An 18,925-nucleotide genomic window follows, 5' to 3' on the forward strand; every position below is an offset into this window, starting at 1 on the left:
ACCAGATGCTGCTTTAGGACCTCTTTCCAGAGCACGATACCATAGTCTCTTGAGACTGAAGGATGCCAGTGAATGATGACATTAACAGAATCTTGCAAGTTTGAACATAACCCCTCCCACCCCTCATTTTACTCTCTGGAAAACTAGGGGAGGATCCCATCTGAGACACATCCTCTACTTTCTCCTTTGGACTCAAATTTCATTTATCAGACCTTCATCTAGGCAATGTCTCTTTCTCCTGTCTCCCAAGGTCATTCCCACATGCCATTATATCTCCACAAGAGTGGAGGACTTGATCCTGAGTCTCCACGGTCCAACTTCAGCATCTAACCATATACCATGCTACACTCCCAGTCTACATCCATCTCCATTATCCCAATATCAAGGCTCCATCCCCGACAGTCTTCATCTGCTCAAAACATTTCTGAAGAAGAGCAGCAGTGTCTGGGCTGCTGAAAGTTTGACCGATCCTTATTTATAGATTCAGGGAAACAAGCGTCATTGATGGACATCAAACATTTTATCTAAATTTGCATTGCATGTCACATATTTAATATTAACAAACTTTTGGAACTTGAAATGAATACAGTGCCTTTCTCTGACATTTGTTTTTTGGGGGTGGGAAACTGATTTAACATGACTTTGGTTCTTTTCTGCATGATACTCATGTGACAGAGCAAAAATGAAAAAGAAAGGCAAATACCCCCATCCTAGCATAGCAGACTAAGAGCTTCCCACCCTCATTTTAATGTTGATTTTTTATATCCCCCAGGGGGGAAATTGCATTTTAAAATAACAGCCAGTCAAGTAACTGGAAAGGTAGTTTTTGTTAGCCAGGCCAAATCAACACAAATAAATACTTCTCTCTCTCTCTCTCTCTCTCTCTCTCTCTCTCTCTCTCTCTCTCTCTCTCTCTCTCTCTCTCTCTCTCTGAAATCTTTTATCTTTTTCAAACCATGTTTTCTTGTTGTTCTCCCCACTTTGATATTGGTAACATTCAGATACAACCCCCCCCCCTCCAAAAGCTCATTTCTTTATGAAGGAACAAACGATGTTTGTTCAGGGTTTAGACAAACTGCACCCCATATATAATGGCCAACATTTCCTCTTCAGAAGATTGCCAGTGAATTGGGATATTCAGATAGGCCCTTCCGCATTAAAGCTCTTCCCCTGAGGCTAAGCTCAGTTTATCCAAAGCCTTGTATTGTATGTGCTTCGGTCAGCAGATAAGCAAAGGCAGACAATAGTGTCTTTTCCTAAAACAATTGCCAGTATTAAGAATGTCATCAGAAATAATGGCCAAGAGAGGGACAATTCTGCTTGCATGTAAAAGCTTGCATAATGGAACCATTTGTAGCATGGTATGTGTGTTCATGGCTGTAGGTCTTTCTTTAAAAAAAATAAAAGGAAGAAGAAAAAAGATCCACCAGCACACAATAGGAGCAGTCTCTCTGCTTTTTAGAAGACCTCCTTCATGAAAGGTAACATTTACAGTCCTTGCATACCAAGGACCCGAGAATGGAAATATTAGGTAGTAGTAAAATCCAGAGCTGGACTTAATAAATGCTAAACACTTTGTTTATAGAGCTTTGGGGATGCTGCAGGAAAAGCCTTCCAGCTGTAGACCTCAAGCTGAATCATCATAAAAATGAATGGACATACTAGGCACTGCAAAATTAATATCACTAATATTCTACTGCTACTCAACTACCTAGTTTTTTCTCATTAGTTTCTTTTAATATTTTTGTCTATCCTGGCTCATAAAAGTGCATGACAATATACAGAAGTTTTTTTTTTTCTTTTTTCAGTGCTAGCAAGACATTCACTACAGTTTGATAGATAAATGAGTTACAGCTACGTTGGGACTTTTCTAAAGGGCTATGAAAATGCAGTTGTTTATTGCATGATATTTTCAGTTACTTTCTTCCCTTGGACATAATGTTTTGTGACAGTAGCCAAGGGGCTCGCCTGCCACTTCAGTTAGCATTTACCTTTTTATTTTAATGAATAGCTGCTTGTGTAGAAATTAGGGAGAACCATCACTTTTCTCCTTAATTTCATCGAATTACATGCACGGTGATTTTAGTCAGGTCAGACCACAACATTGTTGCTTTTGGCATGCAAGCAGTAAGTTGAAAAATCGTTTTCCATAATTTCAACGTGCATAGCAAAGAAATTTATTTCCAATGCTTACACAGTATTTTTCCCCCCAAATAAAACTATGGGTGGCTCACACTAAGATAACTGAAAATTTAAAAAGATAACTGTACTTCTTCAAAATAAACAACTGGTCCAGAATCCTTACTCCTTATTAAAAGGGGTGTGTGTGAACCCATCATGTATTTCAGTTCTATATACCCATCCTTTTATATAATTACCACAAAAAATAGACTGTATCTGAACTTCAACATTTTAAAGTTAATTTAAGTAAACTTGGGGAAAAATCCTCCCACCCCAGAAAACATGTGTAACAAAACATATGTACAGTATAGCAGCAGCAACAACTGGATGCTAGAGGAAAGTGTTCTGATTTTGCCTTCTGTTTGATATGCTACTTTAATATGTTTCAAATGATTTAATCTTTAATAATTTTTGTTCCAAAGTATATTGAATATTAGAATACAGTTCCTCATATTGGGACATTGGGACTCTTGCTTCCAAATCCAGCTCTGTCAATATTCATGCTTCACTGAAAGAATCAACAAGGGATCAAGTGATATTGCAATGTATTAAAGCTTATACATTCTTTATACATAAATATTTGAGGAGTAAAGATAATTAAAGTTCTTGTGGTTCTTTGAGGAGGGACACACAGACTCAGTATGGATGCATCATTCCCAAGAATGGGCATGCTTCATGTTCCTATAGAGTTACTTTTGGCTATTGACTTCATTGAGTCTCATGGGATTATTTCCTAGAAAGCAGGTTTAAAATTAACTGTTCTTTCATCTAGGATCAATTTACCTAAATGAAACAGGTAGTTCAGGTGAGACATTAGTACTTTGTCTTGTTTTCAGTGTCTGTGCCTCTTTCACTGAACATTTCTGCTCATATTTTACCTCCATTGCACTAAGGGCCAATTTTGTCCATGGGTGTTGAATGGTGTGCTGAACATGTCTCTTTTCTTCTGTAATCACAGAAATAGAACCATGATGACTGATTCTATTCTGCTCATCTCTGCTCTGTAATTATGTAAATAATTAGTGGATGAGATTCTGCAATGCTTGAATTCCAGGTTAATTGAAAAGAGGCACCTGCATGAATTGATAATAGATGGAGCAATGTAACAAAACCAGGACCGGCTGAATTACGATTTTTTTTCTTAATGGTTTTTATTATTAAGCCCATTTTATTATTTAACTATGCATTTACTTGAACATATTTTTTTAAAAATAATCTGAATGCAATGAAAGACAAAAGTCCTGATTTTCAACTATTTTGAAGTAGGAAAAAAATCTTGTTTGATAGTGAGAAAATAACATATTTTGTTATAGTAATATAGTTCTAGAACATGATTCAAGCTATGCTACTTACATATTTGTTGATGCAATACGGCTCATGAGATCTGTCTCATACTATATAAAGCAAAATTTAAAAGAAACCCATTAGGTGACATAGTAAGACTCTCCTCTGCTGTTATGCCAAATAGAAATTTGACAGCCAATGCTTTGATAGGCTGAAGATGAAAATGTGGAATTGTTTGATGTGATGAATTTTCTCCTGCTGTGATTTTTCACTACAGGAAAAATAAAACATGGCAACCTAATCCAACCTCATATATTCATCTTGAAATTAGAATAATCAGATGCAAGAAAGGCTAAGCTCCAGGTCTGAAATATGTTTTAAGGAAGACAATCTGTAGATGCAGTAGGCCTGACTAATAAATATGAAGAAAATTGCTAAAAACTGTTCTTTCCCCCAATAATTTAAAAAATGTGTCTTTTTCCTTTTGCAAATGATCAGTGTATGCAGTTGATAGCATACATATTGGATCTTAAATGTCGAAGTGAAAACTCCAGCTAGCACGAGCCCTCTATACATTTAAATCTGAATACTTGCTTTTCATTACAAATGTCAACCCTAAAGAGATAGGTTCAATTGCTTTTTCATTGCAGTTCTTAAAAACCAGAAGATCCTCAGTGGAAGAGTAAAGGATTAAAAGATTCCAGTGGCTCATTGCCGAAAATGAAATATCCAGAGCAAGACTTATTTTAAAACAGATGTAAGATTGTAAAATTAGTAAATAGCTTTCTTCCAGAGCTAATAAAACCTCTGCAGTTTACTTAGGTTCACTCATAATATAAACTGTATGTTTCATTACCTCCCCCCTCCCAAAGTTCTGTGTAGGGTAATTTTATTACCTGTAGTACTTTAAAAGGAAGTAGACAGATGGGAGAACATTTTTTTGCACGACAATATCCAAAGTCCCTTTCTTAGTTGTCTGTCAATATATCCTGCAACCAAGTGTTACAACTATCCAAATTGGATTGCCATACTCTAGATGGCCAATAGATAGAAGTTACATTGTTATGATCTAATACAGGGGTCTTCAAACTGGGCCCTTTTATGACTTGTGGACTTCAACTCCCAGAATACCTCAGCCAGGCACTCTGGATGAGGAATTCTGGGAGTTGAAGTCCACAAGTCATAAAAGGGCCAAGTTTGAAGATCCCTGATCTAATACTTCATATTTCTGCAGCCCAGATATATTTGCACACATAAATACACCCTCAGAAACAAGTGTGATAAAAGTGCACTAAAAAGGTTTCTTTGAACTAAAGTAAGTGTTTGGTTCTGATAGACGAGGACTCAGAGTGGTTTAACAATGAATGAGTTTATTGAATACACAAAGTCAACTGTCTAACTGTCAAATGTTGCAACCTTTTATATGGGAAGTATGTGAACTGTAACCAATCAATGGAGTCTATTTTCCCGCTCCTAGGTTAATGCAACCAATGATTGCACCTTAATTTCCCGCTCTAAATCCTGCTCGGTTGCAATGTGTTTGCAATCTGTTAAGTCCCTTGTTAATAACTATTTACATACACAACACCCCTTACCCCCCAGTTGATGTTATTTCTTTACAAAATCCTTTAAATATTTTGGTGGCCTATGTATTCTAGAAGGGTATCTGTTACTCTGGCTGCTAGGGACCTCCCTTCCTGATTGGTTGCTTGGCTGCATGTCACTATTGGACCTGGGCTCTGGGTTGCTAGGCTCTGATGTTTCTCTGCTGCTGTTTTGTGTATTAGTTTGTGTTTGTAACCCAGTGGTCACTGGCCTACTTCGCAGGGGTACCTCCCAGCCAATTTGACTAAATTGATGTTGTTGTTGTTGGGAACCAGGGGATGAGATGTTTTGCCATTCCTCTACCACACTATCGAGCATGTTGTTATCCCTGAATCTGGATGTACTGTTTCCCCCCAATATGTTTTGATCCCCCTCTACCGGCAAGCATCCACTGGATCTCTTCCTCAGCTGATCTATGTGTCTTTTACAGATCCTATTTCCTTCCCCCTCAATAGTGTACGACAGGGGACCTAAGATTTCAGTCACCACCCCAGGAATCCATTTATCCCCTTGGCCATAGTTTCTGGCCCAGATCAAATCCCCCACTTTAAATGTTCTGTTAGGAATGTCCCATTCAGTGTTTGATTGAAGTCTGTCAGGGTGTAATCTGTCCAATTTGGTGGTTAGTTTCCTGCCCCACCTCATTTCAGCTGGACTTTTTCCTGTAGCAGAACATGGGGTCGTGTGTTGGGCCAACAAGAACTCGGCCAGTCTCTGATGCCAGTCACCCCGAATGATTCTTTTTAAAGCGTCCTTCATGGTCCTCACGTTCCGTTCAGCCAAGCCGTTGGTGGATGGGTGGAAGGGTGCTGATGTCTTATGCTTAATCGAGTTGGCCTTGAGGAAATCCTGAAATTCAATAGATGTGAATTGTGGCCCGTTATCAGACACAATTAAATCCGGCAACCCATGAGTGGCAAAGAGGCCCCTTAATGCCTGTATTGTTCTTCCAGAAGTTACTGAACTGACTGGTACTACCTCTAGCCATCTAGAGAAGCTGTCAACCACTACTAGAAATGTTAACCCTTGGAAAGGTCCAGCAAAGTCAATATGAATCCTGGACCAAGGATTCCTAGCTAACTCCCACTTATGCGTACGGATGTGTTGTTGTTCAGGCCTAGAACGTTGGCACAGATGGCAATTGGCAACACATTCCTCAATGTCGTTGTCCAGACCTGGCCACCACAAGTGACTCCTAGCTAACGCCTTCATCCGTACTATTCCAGGGTGTCCTTCATGTAATTCTAGTAAAATAGCTGATTTGTGAATTCCTGGAATAACCACACGATTTCCCCAGAGTAAGCATCCCAAATGAACTGACAGTTCATCTTTCCTTCTAAAATAGGGATTGTATTTTTCGTCCGGGTTGGCGTTTGGCCACCCACTCATGACCCAGGCCAATACTCTCTTTAAGGTGTGGTCCTTATTTGTTGCTTCAGCTATGTCTTTGGCCGTCAGGGGTAAATCAGGGATATCCTGTAGGGACATTATTTGTCCCACAGGTGCAGGGTCCTCCTCTGTTATGCTTAGGGGCAATCTGCTAAGGGCGTCAGCGTGTCCCATGTCCTTGCCAGGTCTGTATTGGAGGGAAAATGAGTATGCTGAGAGGAAAATGGACCACCTCAGCATTCTGGGCGACATAATTTGGGGAGTCTGTTTATCCGTGGTAAACAGTCCCAACAGGGGTTTGTGGTCAGTCAGTATGGTAAAGTTCCTACCATAAAGGTAGTCGTGGAACTTTTTAACTCCTGCCACAATTGCTAATGCCTCCCTGTCAATCTGAGCGTAATTCCGCTCTGCCTTGGTTAGTGTCCGGGAGTAATATGCAATGGGTCTTTGTATTCCCTGGTTATCTAAGTGGCTGATCACAGCCCCTACACCATAGGGCGAAGCATCGCACGCCAGGAAAATTGGTTTGTTTTCTATAAAGTGGGTTACAGTTGATTTACTGGAAAGAATGTCTTTTAACGTTTGGAAACTCACTTTGTGTTTGTTCAGCCATTGCCAGGGCGTCTTCTTATCTAAGAGTCTGTGGAGGGGTTCTGCAATGGCAGCCTTGTGTGGCACAAACGTGTGGTAAAAGTTTACCAAGCCAAGGAAGGCCTGTAGTTCCGCCTTGTTCCTAGGTTCTGGGGCCCATTTAATTGCTTTAATTTTGTCAGGGGTAGGGTGGATTCCACTTTGGTCAATCCTGAACCCCAAAAAATCAGTGGATTTAACCCCTATACTACATTTTTCCTTTTTAAGTTTCAATCCAGCCCTCCTAAACCTGCCCAGTACCTGTTCCAGCCGCTCTACTAACATTTCTTCATCTTTTCCAGCTATCAGGACATCATCAAAGTAAGGGCGTACACCGGGTATGCCCTTTAAGGTCCTCTCCATCACTTCTTGGAAGATGCCTGGAGCAGCTGCAATACCAAATTGCAGTCTGTGGACCTGGAACGCCCCCTTGTGGGTAACGATCGTCTGTGCTTCTGCAGCCTCTTCAGAAACAGTCAATTGTAAGTATGCATGCGCCAAGTCTAACTTGGCAAACATGGCGCCGTCCTGGATCGTCGCGAGGACCTGCTTCACCGTCGGGACCGGGTAAGCATGCTTTTTCATTCCAATGTTCAGGGTGGCCTTATAGTCAGCGCAGATTCTCACATCCCCATTAGGTTTTAGGGGTGTGACAATCGGCGTTTCCCATAGGCCACCCTCAACAGGTTCTAATACCCCTTGGCCTACAAGCCGGTCGAGCTCGGCCTCGATTTTTCCCTTTAAGGCGAAAGGTACCCTTCGGGCCTTAAGCCTGATTGGTTTTACTGAGGGGTCTAGGTTAAATTTAATTGGGGGCCCCTTGTACTTCCCCAAAGATCCATCGAATACGTCTGCAAATTCATTGCAGACTGATTCGAGGGTCTTCTTCTTAATCACTGAATTTATTCCCCCGATCCAAATACCCAGGGCAGTGAACCAGTTAAGTCCAATTAAACTAGTCCTATGTCCCTCCGTAACAATTAATTCTAAGACCCCCTTAAATCCCTTAAATTTAACGTTAAGGCTGGTCTTCCCTTTTATTTTTATGGGGCTTTTTTGGAAGTCAGTTAATTGAATATTTGTTGAACTAAGTGGAATTCTCCTTCCACTTATTTGCTCAATCCTCTCCAGGGTTTCAGTGGAAATTATTGACACTGAAGCCCCTGAGTCTATTTCCATTCTGCAAGGGACCCCTTGCAGCTGGACTGTAACTTTTAATTTCTCTCCTGGAAAATTGTGACTTTTTCCCTGTCTCCTCCGGTTGACTCGCGCCACCTCCCCTAGATTTGGGATTTTAACCCGGGGTTTAGGGGTCTCCTTGCCACTGAACTTAGGGGTTACCTTACCCTCGGCCCACACATCGACTTCGTGAAGGCGGTTGTCGCGAGCACGGCTCCTACAGATGGCCTGGATGTGGCCGGTCTTGCCACATGCCCTGCACTTTGCGGATCGGAATCGGCAAGAGGCGCGGGGATGGTTGCCGCCGCAGCTGCCGCACCGGTTCTGGTTGTCGATGTCTCGCGGTTTAGTTGCGGTGTCCCGCCATGGTCGTTGTGCCCCCGTCGCTTGTCTTTGCGGAGTTGCGGTTTGTTGCCGGCGGGCAGGTTCAGGCCCTTCACTTCTGGGTTGTCTTGGCGCCAATTTCCCGAATCGCCTGGAGACTTCAGCGATATCTTCCTCCCACTGCTGGTCCACCTCCCCGCAGTCCACATAGCCTTCTTGGTTGATCTCGGGCGTTGCTGCCATGCTGCTGCGGGGGGGGGTCGCGATACCCGGTTGACTCGTAAGTTAAAAGTTCGTCGATCACTTCCTGTAAATCGCCGGTGGGTTTGGCGATTATTCTGTTTTGTAGCTGCTCATCACGCAAGCCCAGTACTACTCGGTCCCGAATTCTAATTTCTAAATTATCGTATTTACAACGTACTGCGGCTTCCCTGACGGCAGCGACAAACTTTTGTACAGATTCTCCCGGTCTCTGGTTCCTCTTCTCAAAGATGCGCCGCCAGAAGAGTTCAGATCTCCGGGGTGTAAAGTGGACCTTTAGTTTGGCTAGGAGGTCGGCATAAGGCACGCTTGAGACCGGTTGCGGTTGACACAGTCCGACAGCGATTCGGTAAACCGGTGTGCCGCAAATTGTCAGTAGAGCTGCCGCTTTTTTACGGTCATCTGTGATTCCGTTCACTAACAGGAACCCTTCGACTTGTCCGATGTATTCTTCCCAATCCTCGGGAAAGTTTGGGTCGAATTCCTTCAATGACCCGATTTGCGCCATTCGGAGAATTTTTTATTCTGCCGCGGCCGCTCGGTTGACTATGACTCGTTCTGAATTTGCCGCCTTTGCGCGACAATTCCGCCGATTCTCTGGTCTTCTGTCTATCCCACCTTCGTCGCCAATTGTTTGGTTCTGATAGACGAGGACTCAGAGTGGTTTAACAATGAATGAGTTTATTGAATACACAAAGTCAACTGTCTGTCAAATGTTGCAACCTTTTATATGGGAAGTATGTGAACTGTAACCAATCAATGGAGTCTATTTTCCCGCTCCTAGGTTAATGCAACCAATGATTGCACCTTAATTTCCCGCTCTAAATCCTGCTCGGTTGCAATGTGTTTGCAATCTGTTAAGTCCCTTGTTAATAACTATTTACATACACAACAGTAAGCACCCATTGTGCAATGAGGATACCTTTGTAAAATTAAGATGAGATATATTTTATTTATTTATATCCCACCTTTATTATTATTTTTTACAAATAACTCAAGGCAGTGAACATATCTAACAAACCTCCCTCCTCACATTTTCCCCACAACAACAACCCTATGAGGTGGGCTGGACTGAGAGAGAGTGACTGGCCCAAGATCACCCAGCTGAGGTAGGGCTGATGTAGGTCGTTTGCATGATTTGCTTAAGATTTGCACAAACACTGTAAATATTCAGTTCCAGTTGATGATAGTTCTTCTGTCACGGTATATCTTTCTACTTAGAAACTTAATTTTGATTAAACCATTCATGCAATGAAGAGAAAAGGGGGAAGGAAGTTATTCTCAGAAGCTGACTTGGCCTGTCAAAAGTATTCATGAAAATGTTCATTAAAGCTAGGAGGTGAATTAAACTTACATGCACAGTTAATCTTTCTGGCATTATAGTGTCAACTCCAACTCTGTTCTTCTGTTAAGCATGTTTTCTAAGTACATTTAAAAAGAAATGAGCATTGCATCTCCCATGTTTGTGTTCATTGAGAAGAAACTCAACTGTTGTTAACACTGAAGTAGCTATTCATTGTTAAGAGGGCAATCCAATTAGTTTGTTTAGCAGCTTCCCTCCTCCTCCATAGATCTCAGGCCAGAGATAATCAATAGAAACAATAACAGAAGATGAATCATGGGAAATCAAAACAGATGAAATCAAACTAGGCTTCCCGTCAGAACCAAAACTAACTTTGACACCTGCCTGTCCTTCAGCCAGAGGGGATTCTATGATAGACATGCCATAGCTGAGAAGGCCCTTTTATCCCCCTCCCTGAGGCAAACCGCCTCCAGTTTTCACAGAGAAAATATTCCTGGACAAGTCTTAATTATAGGAAGTCCTTGTTTAGTGACCACAGTTGGGACTGGCAACTTGGTTGTTAAATGAAGTAGTTACTAAGTAAAACCATGGCTGTACTTATGATCTTACTTTCTTACTGTAAAGCTTTCCTTTGTTTTACAGACCGACAGGGTTGTAAATGCGAGGATCAGTCGCCAAGTTACTTTTTCATCACTGTCCTCACTGTGAAGGATCGTTAAAGAAGATAAGGGCTTGATTGTTGAATTAAGACAGTAAAACCCAACTTCCTCTCAATGCAGAGAATGGAATTCGGGTTTCTGGTCATGCATCCACACCTCTCTCCTTTGAAGACAGTGCATCCAATATTCTGTGTTCAGTAGGCGGGATTTTGATTGCGTGCAAAAGTCAATATTGACTCTTGGCAACTTCCTGGACAAATCAGTGGTTTGAAAATTATATTTATTTGTTTGTTTGTTTGTACCCTGTCTTTTTTATTTTTTTATATAACTTAAGGTGGCAAACAAGTAATACTTCTTCCTCCTATTTTCCCAACAAAAACAACCCTGTGAGGTGGGTTGGCCTGAAAGAGTGAGTGGTCCACCCAGCTGGCTTTCCTGAAGTCCTCAAGTCTTTCTTGGCCAGCAAAGGATTGCCCATCTTTGACATCCAGAAAGGTCAGTGCAAAATCAATGACAGATGGATGTGTTACTTTTACCAATCAAAGGATACCTTATAGCAGACATGTCAAACACAAGGCCCGGGGGCCAGATCCGGCCCGTGAAGTGGTTTCATGCGGCCCGTGAAGCCATCCTGGAAACAGTGAGGGAACGGCCCCCACTGCCTTGGCCCTGGCCCAGAGACCCTCCTTCTGCCAGAGACCCTCAGATCTGTCCCACTCCTGCCCAGGCCCCCATAGGCACCCTTGATGCCAACGATGTAGAGCTGGCCACACCCACCCAGTAGGCCATACGCACTCTAACCACGCCCACCCAGTAGGCCATGCCCACCCTGGCCTCACCCACCTGGCCCCCTGAGGGCAACCGCAATGCTGATCTGGCCCTCAATGAAATTGAGTTTGACACCCCTGCCTTATAGGATCAATAACATACACCAGGAAGGTTCATCGGCAACTTTCAAGTTTAAATTCCATACCTCATACAAAAGACACTTGTGAAAAGATCCCAAGTAATCATTTTCATGCTTCCATGATTTCAGGAAGCAAGGTGAGAAAAAGAGAAGGTGCAAAAGAGAGAGAGATTCTGTTTTAGCTTCCTGAGAGAGGCATAGCTGTGCTTCACTCAAACCTGACCTACTTTAAAGAAATCAGGTCATCTCTGAGTTCTTCATTACCACCAGACTAAACAGTGCAAAAGCTAGCAGGCTTCCTTTCTGTCTTTCCAGTGTCCTGCTAATTCTCATCACAACATTATTATGTATTCCCTAATATGTATTGACTTAGTCATTTAGCCACATCAAAGCTGGTAAACAGTATCAGGAGAAGGAAGCCAAGTAAACGTTATTGCTGACCCTTTAAAAAAAAGAAAAGAAAAAGAAAAAGAAAAATAGTGGGAAAAGGAATAAGAGGAGAAATTGCAGAGTAAACAAAGCAAACCTCCAGAATTTCCTCCGGGGAATGAAGAAACAAAGCGAGGCACAACTGCCTATCAACATTAGCCATGAGTGATGGCGTTCACCTCTTGAACACCAGCAGAATCTAAAACGCTACTAGCAATTTCAACCATTGTTGCTCAGACTCGAGAACAAGGCAGGGGAGATTGGTGGGGGAGGGGGGGAGAGAAAACTGCCAGCTAGGAAGAGTTTTATTGCATTCCTTTTTCCTACAGACTATTTTGCCACAAAAACTGTGACTACGTGACCATGTTTCTCCACTAGTGACTTACAGCCTCTTCCCGCAGCATCCAGCCATCCTAGAAGCAACGTAAAATCTGTTCGGAAAACTGATACAGCCTCACAATAACAGTTGTGTGATTCCAGAAGGCCTTCTAATAGCCATCCTGCCATAGAATATACTGAAAATGCACACTGTACCTGTTTGTGCAAATATTTATATATCACCTTACTGAGAAAGACTTGCTATGCGTGACTTCTATGCAGATAATGAGCATAGTTTACATAATCCAAGTGACTTCCTTAAGAGCAAAGTGATCCCAAATATGGTTTTAATTTGGTGGTAATAGGCTTGTTGTTGTTGTATTGACATCTGTATTTTGCTTTTGTCTGTGTGCCTTTCATTATGTGAGCTGCCCAGAATCATGAATGGGAGATCAGCAGCAGCTATATAAATTGAATTTATTATTTATGGTCTAACCGTTCTCCATTATAACGAAAGAAATTCTATTCTAACCTCCACAAGAAGATGGAATCTCTGTACCCCTAACAATGATCTGCGGGGAAAGTTATATCAGCCCTCACCCGGCTCATACCTAAACTAGGTGCATCTGCAAAACCCCAATGTCTGTACCATTTTCTGTTTAGTCACCCACCTCCCCATATTAAAGATGAAGGCCTAAAAGAAGAGGACTGGACTAGAAGACCTACATGGTCCCTTCCAGCTCTATTCTATTCTATTCTATTCTATTCTATTCTGTTCTGTTCTGTTCTGTTCTTCTGTCTCCTGAATGTATACATATGTGCTAATTTAGCTTCCCATATATGATTAGGTCAAACGTCTATGGTCATAATTATCCCAAAGGTGCTTTTTCACGAGACAACAGGACTTTCTTGTTTTTCTTTGAAGATATTTCACTTCTCATCCAAGAAGCTTCTTCAGCTCTGCAGGTGCCCCACCATCCAGTCAGAGCTGAAGAAATTTCTTGGATGAGAAGCAAAATGTCTTCAAAGAAAAACAAGTCCAGTTGCCTTGTAAAAAAACACCTTTGGGATGATTAGGTCAAACATTTCTACAGGACTAATTGTGTACCATCTCCACTTAAGTGTGGTGGTAAGCTATATTAATTTTCTACAGTACACTGAAAAAAAGCCTCTCCATCTTTGTCTTGCTCACCATTTGGGGACCTATCATCTAATTTCAAAACACGCATGTACCTGATATTATAAGGGCTGCCTAAATATCACTTGCAGAAAAAGGCTGTAGTTCTGAAATAGAAGGAACCATTATGCATAGTTAAAGTAATCTGAACATTTCAGAGCTGTGAATTATCTACCCATTGGGGTGGTAAAGTCTTGACTCCACTCTATAATTTGTTGTCATTATTTCCGTCCTGCATTGTATCAAAACCATTAGTGAAGACCAACACAGATGTGTACTGAAAAAGAAACATCAGAAACATGAAGTTCTATATTAAAATGCTTGGGAAGTATGTTTGTAATTTCACAGATTTTTATTTCAAATTTGTACATGTTAAAAACTGCAGTGTACTAGACATTTCTTTTTTTTTAATTGAAAAGTTTTACAATACATTTTTAAATACAAAAACCTCCCTCCTCCCCCTCCCCTCTCCCCAACCCTCCCCTCCCCTCCCCGACTTCCCAGACCTAAATACAGGGTATAGTGATACAAACATAAGCTAGAATATGCTAACAACAAAAATAAGACAATAAATTCTATCGCACTTTAACTCTCCATAGTCATAATTACAGTATATTACTAACAGATATCAAATAACCAATAATACATCATATAAAACCACTATTTATTCAAATGCTAAATGAAACTTTTTAGTCCCATATTTATTCTGAATATATTCAATCCATCTTCTCCATTCCACAATATATCTCTGTTGCGATTGTTCTTTCAAATATGCTGAAATCGCAGTGTCCTAGACATTTCAACTGGTGCAGGCATGAGGTGAAGATACTCCTTGCTCATCTTTACTGACTTCGTCTTCACACCAGTGGAAGAAATGGGTGCAGGTGCCTATTCCTTTGTGTGCATGGATTATCTGAGTAACATACATACATACATACATACATATACAAGACTCAGTTGTGGTCATAATTCAAGGAGTACCTGCATTATTACTTCATGTAGGCCATGGATATCAAACTCACCACATCACATGATGTGTTGCGACATATTGTGATTTTTTTTTGCATTGCCTGAGCTGGGGTGGGCGTGGCCTCCGTATGATGCAACCGGCCCACGGGCTGGCAGTTTGACACACCTGATGTAGGCTGAAGTCTGAGATGCAGACTTAAGGTATTCAAATTCCTAAAGAAAATATATAGGGACTACTTTTGTTTGAAGTAGCGATACGAAGGGAATCTGCTTACAGAATTCTGTTGGAGCGGATTTACAAAATCTGACAAAACAGTACAGGTTTTGACCTTGACTTACAACCAGTCACTTAATGAACAATGGGTTCACTTAACAACCACCATAAAAATGTTGTAAAATCAGATCAGCCACACAGACCATTGCGGTCGTAAGTTGAGGATTGCCTATAAGTCCCTCAAAACCTGGTTGTGTCAACCTGCCTGAAGATGTCAAAGAAATGGTGAATTAGTGAGGTCACTGCATTGCCTATAACCCTGAATTTTCTCTCCTAGTCTTTTAATAATAAAATTGTTTTTTTAAAAAATTGGGGAACATTTGTAATGTTATTTACTTTATAGCTATTTGTACAGTATGCCACTCAGAGTCACATTTTGAGAGATGGGTGGCTATATAAATATAATGAAACAAATAAAATGAGATGGCCAGCAGCATTACATGGAGTTTGCTAGCTGCACCTTTCTCTTGTCAAACATCCATACTGACAATGAAGAACCCATTCAAAAAAAGGCCAATCAGGTTAAAAATAGATGGAAGAAAGGTTTTCTTTGTAAGCCACTACCTTTGTTGTTTTAGAGTTTCTTTCCCAAAGGTTTTGCCAGTTTTCTAACTCTATGTTACGCCCAAAGTTTTTTGCCCATATTATCATTGTTTCTTTAACTTGTTCCTTTTCCATCTTTAAACTTAACATATACTTATAACATTTCTTAATCCATTTTTCATCTGATGTCAATAGTATCTGGTCAAATTCTGTCTCTTCTTTATAAAATGCAGATGTTTCAGCATCTTTTTCATATCTCGTTTGAATTTGCAGGCGTGGCCACCATGGTAGATCAATGCCCTGTTCTTCCAGTTCTTGTCTAGATTTAAGTTTCCCTTGAGTGTTCAAAATGTCTTTATAAGTCACAATTTTCTCATAGTTAATTAGGTTTGGGTGAACAAACACTTCCATTGTTGAAAGCCATCCAGGTATTTTCATGTAAATTTTTGCTTTTACCTTTTCCCATTCTAGAAGAAGTGTGTTTCTTATATAGTGGTTTCATAAGTATCTATGTATTTTATTCTTCCCGTACCATAGGAAGGCATGCCATCCAGGTTGTAGGTCATGCCCCTCTAGGTATAGTAATCTTTTATGTTTAAGAGTTATCCATTCTTTTACTCATGTTAATACAGATGCTTGATAGTATAGAGCCCAATCTGGCAGCCCAAATCCTCCATTTTCTTTCGCTTCTTGTAGCATTTTCAATCTAATTCTGGCTTTTTTTCCTTGCCAAATAAATTTCAAGATCAATGTATTTAATTCACCAAAGAATTTTTTTCCAGTTTTATAGGTATTGTTTGAAATAAAAAGAGTAATTTTGATAAAATAGTCATCTTCACCAATGCTATTCTCCCTAGCATTGAAAGTTGTAGATTTTTCCATTTTTCCAAGTCTAGTTTTGTTTTAATAATTGTACATAGTTGTCTTCTTTTATTGTTGCACATCTTGCTGTTAAGTATATCCCCAAGTATTTAACTTTCTTAACTATTTGAAGATCTATTTTTTCTGACAGTTGATTTTTTTTGTTTATCTGTAAGGTTTTTGGTTATCACTTTGGTCTTTTTTCTATTTATTTTCAGTCCTGCCACTTCTCCAAATTCTTCTATCTTTTTCAGAAGCTTGAGGCTTGTCTCAAGTGGCTCTTCTAATATAAAAACCAAGTCATCTGCCAATGCCTGTAGTTTATATTATTAAGGATTTGTGATTATAATAAATTAATAAAATATTGTTTAAAAAAGATGGAAGAAAGAATTTGTGTTTAAAAAAAATTCTACATTGTACACGCTCAAGGTTGTTTACCAGGGTAACGGAGGGAAATTGGGAAGGGAAGGAGGGAATACCGGTAACCTCACCAATCTCCAAGGATAGTCTAGTTAGTTCAGTTTTTCTCAACCTTGGCAATTTTATGATATGTGGACTTCAACTCCCAGAATTGCTGGGTAAGGAATTCTGGGAGTTGAAGTCCACATATCTTAAAGCTGCGAAGGTTGACAAGCACTAGTTGCTCCTGCTCAGTTTCATTCCTGGCGTTTTTGCACCTCTGGCTCTCTCTTCTGCCTTGGCATTTTATACGTATTCATATTCACTTCCTTCCCTCTAATCATGTTCTTACTCAAATAAACTTTGCTAGAGAAAAGTTTGCAATGAAAGGAAATATATTTTTACAGGTCTTTTTTTTTCAATGTTAATGTTAAAAGCTATTAGAACCCAACCAACTCAAATGGTAAATAGATCACTTTTACGTATACTGAATCCCTCTTTGCATTTGAACTAAGTCCTTAATGCATGCAGTTTTACAAGTAGATGACTCTCAAAACATCTTTTTTTTATAGAAAATATGGAAATTAAGCTTGCTTATCTAAAAGGCTAGTAGTAAGTGGGCTTTCACAGAAACAAGCCTGACTGATTTCAGTGTAGCACACGGTAGCAAAATGCTCAGAGTTTGGCTGAAATTGGGTTTTGCTTCACAGCTGACCTGTGAAACCAATCCCAAGTATCAATATTCAAATTTTGGCTGTATCCATGTATTTTGTGCCTTTTACCATAAAGAAATAGGATATAACCTAAGATCAGATCAAGGTATTTTTCTTTCCTTCTTTATATCATATTAGTTTGAAGCATGTCTAACCAGAAGTTTTGGAAGAAAAGAACCACTTAAAGCAAGGGATGGGAGAGACAGAGAGAGCGAGTGCAAAACTGTTCCACTTCATCTCGCAGTACTGCAATACATCACTCCAATTAAATCCCGTCCAATAAGCAATAGGAGGACGTGTTAAGTAAAATTCATGAGCTCTGAATGCGTGTGAATGAGTCTGCCAATCAGAATCAATGCCACCCATTCATCTGTTCTAACTCCATGGTGATGACAATGAGCTTGAAACCCGGCTTTGTTGTCATCAGCTGTGCTGGAGTTGGTTGGATCAAATGTATGGGGACATTTAAATCTTCAGCACAGAAGCAACACACAGGATATCTTATTCACTGCTCAAAGAAAAATTGAGGGAAGAGAGGTGCCTTAATCAGCCTTTACATAAATCACGTAGGATAGGTTCCCGGTGTGAAGAAGGCGATCATTATTTTTCCTAGGGTTTTTTGTTTGTTTTGAGTCCGTCTAGTTAGCATATATGAAAATGACAGTAACAGAGGCATTGCACTTTTTATATATCTCTATTCTTTTCTCAGAGGTTATGTTGCAAAGCAAATTTCCCAGGTGCATTATTGATATAATTGCTGCTGGGATAGTTTCACTGGGACCTTTTCTCTCTCTCTCTCTCTCTCTCTCTCTCTCTCTCTCTCTCTCTCTCTCTCTCTCTCTCTCTCTCCCCTCCTCTCTCTCTCTCTCTCTCCCCTCCCCCTCTCCCTCTCTCTCTCCCTTTCCCTGTTTCCTGCCTCCTTTTTCAGAGCTCTTCTGCCAGATGTCAAAGTCTGAGTTGTTATGAAGGCCACTGCATTTGTGCTGCTCAATCTGCATCCTTGGAAATGTGATTTTTTTTTTTTTACAAAAAGTGTCTATTTCTTCATCTTTTACAAAATTGCCCAGGTATCTCTAAATACTGTCTCTGTCATGCTTTTGATAAAAAGTATTGTCCCACAATTGCAAAGAAGCAACGCTGATTATGTAATTATGAGAAATTCACTTGTTCAGCTCCCGCGTGGTCTTAGCAAATATTACTGGGGTGCCAGCTGCAATAGAAGTAATGCAAAAACCATTATATCAAATGAAGGAAATCCTAACTATGTTCTGAGTTACAAAAATGCTTGTGCTTTAGTGACCATCTTCCCCAACCAATATGAAAGCCAGCAAGAAGCATATTATCATGTTCAGCGGTGAAAACAAAATGATGAAATGGTTATAAGATGAAATTGTAGTGAGGAAATGCTAGAAACTGTATTTTTAGGATAGCATGACAATACGAAATACTTCCTTATGGGATCCCCTGTCCTCTGGAATGATGTCTATTCCTCCCAAAGTTTGATCGTCCCTGACCCTATT

Source organism: Vipera berus, assembly GCF_964194415.1.
Source record: "Vipera berus genome assembly, chromosome: 1".
Taxonomy (NCBI): Eukaryota; Metazoa; Chordata; class Lepidosauria; order Squamata; family Viperidae; genus Vipera; species Vipera berus.